The sequence below is a fragment of the Rutidosis leptorrhynchoides genome, chromosome 2 (genome assembly GCF_046630445.1).
Source record: "Rutidosis leptorrhynchoides isolate AG116_Rl617_1_P2 chromosome 2, CSIRO_AGI_Rlap_v1, whole genome shotgun sequence".
Taxonomy (NCBI): domain Eukaryota; kingdom Viridiplantae; phylum Streptophyta; class Magnoliopsida; order Asterales; family Asteraceae; genus Rutidosis; species Rutidosis leptorrhynchoides.
This window is the reverse complement of record NC_092334.1, coordinates 637,937,789-637,942,567: the sequence shown is the minus strand read 5'-3', so window position 1 is coordinate 637,942,567 and position 4,779 is coordinate 637,937,789.

The window sequence follows — 4,779 nt, the reverse complement described above, 5'->3', positions numbered from 1 at the left end:
ATTCTTCAATTCTGATTTAATAATCATCAACTAAACCAATATACATTCTTCTATAGAAATCAAAACAACCATACTCATTCGAATCTAATTACATATTCTGATTTTGGGAATTTCAGAATTCAACTCGAGATACAACCAAAATCATCACTCTTAGATCTTTACATTTTTCAAAGCTATACTTTGACTTCGAAACTGTGATAGAACACCACTTTTATTCGTAACACCCAGAAGTATATGAAAATCATTCGAAATTCAGGAAGATTTCATCATTTGGATATTGACTATGACAATCTGCATTTAAAACCCTTAGAAATTCCGGAAGACACTTCAAACATTGAACAATCGAGATGATGATCCAACCACACGTTACCCGAAGACTTGTACCTGCAAAACTCTCAAAACCAAAGTTATCGTTTAACACGTACCCGCGTCGAATTCTTTAGCATTTATTAGCAAAAACAACATTTCGATTCCTTTTCAAAGTAGCCAATTTTGTCACAGCTCCAGCAAGTCAATTTCGACATTTCAGTCGGACTAATCTTATTTTAAACCCGATAGATACGTTGTTATTCATCATTGTTACTGGGGAACCTTTCACATTCCACCATATTACCATCAGCAGTTAATCATCTAAAACACGATTCTTCTGAACCCACCTCGGATTGATAACCAGTGATTCAGATATTAGCATTAAATGCAGAGGAAACATAAACATGGTAGGCGATCTAAACGGTCAAAAGTTTGATGATAAAAGATAGTAAGTTGGTAAAGCTCAGAAAAAGAAAAGATTTGGTACTAAAAAACGAATTGAGCAAAGTATGAAGGAAGCAGTGGACAAATCACAAGGACTAAATCTGCCTTCAAAGAATCCAAATAAATCAGTGCCTGCTGAACTCGTTAGCAAACACCTTACTTCTTATTCTAAACCTTCACAGACAGATATTCTTCATCATCATCATATCTTAAATATTATAAGATATCTTCGTATCTTCCATTATACATATTCTCCATATCTTTGGAGATATTTTCACAACTATTCTTATTAAGTATCATTTATCTCTCCGTAATATCTGCAACATAAAAGAAACTGTGTTAGTTGTTAAATTCTGAAAAATTCAAATATGAATGTTTTTGAAGTAGTGTTGGGAACTGATGCATGGGTTAGTATAATATAATGACACTTGATCAACGTCATTATATTACGGTAATTCATGCTAAGTTTCTAATGGACGTGATGATTCACAGAATATACCGTCATCATGTACCATTTACACGACTCTTACATTCTACTTAATCTCTAAACATATCAAGGAACTATTTCTTGATGATTTGGTCTTTTTCAGGGTATTCTGGTAATTTAACAAATCAGGATTTACCATTGCCCTTTCCTTCTTAGAACAATTACTATATTCCTTCTGAAATCCAAACATACGAATTCTGGACCATTACGAGAGCTATTTAATCGCAAGAAGAAGAAACAAAAGGACAAAGCTCCGAAATAGAAATTCGGGGTATAAACCGCAGCAAATAGAAGAGAGCATTAACTATGGATGACGATGACTATAGAAGACAGAAGCAGGGACATCGAAATATAAGGGAAGGTGTAAAAATCTAACAACAACCCGGAAATTACAACCCGTATATATCGATGCATATAGCAATGTAAAGACATGGGAGAACTAGAAACACTATAAACCCAAGAGTATAGTAGAAGTAAATAGATTCTTCTGGTGGCAGATTAAAAAGAAGAATGACAGATATGCAAGTTAAGAGGATATCAAGGATCAGGATGGGATGGAGCATATTAACGAATACTTTAAAGTAGGAATTGAGAAAGAAAGAATAGAAGGTGTGAGTTGTAAGGAAATGGAGAGGGTGGATTTATAGGAAAATTTTCGACAGAGCAATCGAAGCAGATTATCGCGTTTTATCAAAGAAGATCTGAATCTCCTTAATTACCGAAGAATCAAATCTTAATATGAAGATTTCTTCTAAATTCCTTAAATTTCGGAAATCAATCTTGACTACGACACCGGTTAAGTCAAACTTACTTTTATTCATTTTCACTCTTAAGTGATAGCTTCATTCGTGCTCTTCACAAAAACAAATCATTTTATCTATATTAATCAATGATGATAAAACCCTAATTATCAGTTCATATACGTCATGAAAACACTCTTACTGTTAGCCATGACAATCTCTATCAAATTTCGGGACGAAATTTCTTTTAACGGGTAGGTAATGTGATGACCCGGAAATTTCCGAACAAATTTAAACTTTAATCTTTATATATATCCGACACGATAAGCAAGATCTGTAATGTTGAGTCCCAAAAGTTTTGAAACTATATTCATTTAATCAAATACCCTTTGATCATGCCTAACGATTCACGAACAATTATGTGTAAATAAATATATATGCATATACATGTGTGCTTATTAAATTGAGATATATTAATAAGACATTGAACGGATTAGTTAATATGAATATAAGCTATGAGATCTATTTTTTTTGAACTTGGAAATGCTATCAAGGTATTGAATGAATAATATGTTACATAAACATATTTGTTCGATGTAAGTTTATCGACGAGATTAAAAGATAATATCAAATGATTGAATTATCGGATACATTGAACTATGATTATGAGTCTCTGTTATGAGGTCCACTTTGAATTAGGAAACCCTTACTTTTTAACGGTATTCGGAATATTTGGTAAAGTGATTTACAAGTAAGAACAAAGTATCACTTATTGGGAGTTAGACAAAAGTTAGTGGAGAATCGAATTTCATAATACTCGATTTATCATATAGAAGGAATAATTGGGATAAGATTCGTTGACTAGATAAACCCATTTGATATGTTATATTAAGATATATTATTTAGAAAGTTAAAGAAATTAAACTAAACAATTACGCATAAAAGAATGAAATCAAATTAAGTTTTAAAGCATAAACGTTATAGGATTTTTCGATTTTGTAAAGGATCTTAAATTATATAATTAGTTTTGAAAGGATAACTAGTATGTTATTAGATAAATATTTTAAAAATATGTATAAAATTATAACTTTTAATTTAAATTAGTCATAAAACGTTTTGATTCAAACTAATAAGATTAAATATATATTTTGTTATATAATGAGACGTCGATTTATAAAAGGAAATGACCAAAACACTCAAAAGATTAAGTTACACTTTGAGTGGGTTAGTTTTTAATTAATTTAAGTCTAGTTAATAATAAAGGTACATGTCACAAAACGTTTAATTTAAAATAAAATATTTTGACAAACAACGAGACTTTAATTTATAGAAGGAAATGACCACAATGCTCAATTTTATAAGTTACATTTTTCATAAAGTAAATCTTTGATAAATAAGTCAAATTATTATTAAAGGTACACGTCACGTAACGTAAAAGGCTAGTTTTCTAAACGTACGAAAGTGCGCCCGAAAAACCGAAAGTGTTACATGAGTCATGAGACCACGACCGTGTCATTTTTGTAAAAATTATATTTTTACCATGAGCGTAAATATAATATAATATTTAATTAATTCTAAAGATTAAATATTATATATTAATTAAATATTATATCTATGCATATGAAAACGTTGGTAATACATTTTTTGGACGTACATGGGGTTAGGTGGTGCCAAGTTTTATATAAATCGATCTTTTCATTTTTGGGATTCATCCATTCATTTCATCGAAACACTTATAGACATATATATGTATTTATATTATTATTATTATTATTATTATTATTATTATTATTATTATTATTATTATTATTATTATTATTATTATTATTAGTATTAAGATTAATATTATTATTAATCTTAATTAGTAGTATTACTATTATTAGTATTATACATAAAATATTACGACGAGGTTCTGCTCAAATGTTTTCAAAACTGGTATTCGAGTAGGATAGGGCTAAGGAAATTATGGGTTATAGTTTTGGAGGTTATGGGTAATGTTTGAGGATATGCTCGGGAAGTCAAACTAGTGTTTATCATCTCCGTTGCGTCTACGTACCTTCCTGCAATTTTGAATCTCAATATTGATACGTGAGTACTCATAATTTAATTTTTACATACTAATAGTGTATCCCTCACTAGTGCTCGAGAAAATAGAATTATGCATGCTTGTACATTTGATATTGCCCTTAGATAGGTTATGTTGAATCTTAAAGGTTGTTATACTAGGGATGAAATAAGGTATAAGATATGCATGTCCTTGGAAAGCTAGCGAAAAATTAAGAACTTTTCATTTAGATATCAAATGGATTTGATGAACGGTTAGAAAGTTATGAAATAAACGAATTGTATAATTAATTTCGTAATTAAAATTGCTGATGATAATTAGTGAACTAATTTTCTGGGTAATAAAAAGTGGTTATTTGGATTCTACTCGTCGAGTAGATGAATTTTCATATAAAGCACGTCTCGTTTCGTTGAACGGTTGTCAAGTTATGGATAAAAGAAGTTTTGTAAATTTTGATGAAACGTCGATACGGAAACTGAAATTCTCGCTGATCTGCGTTGTTTCAGATTAAAACAAAAATACCACTGAATTCTTTGTTGTAAGGTCTAACAAACGACTCTGGCCGTTTGTCAATTCGAGTCTCGACGATTTTTCTAAAAATCGTCAAAGTTGACTGTTTGGTCACATTTTAAAATTCTAAAAAGAGTTGAAACTTTTTATTAAAAATGTCAGTTTTGTATCTGTTGCCATGGTCGGCCTGATGTGTGTTTACTTTTGCCAAAAATCATGTTATA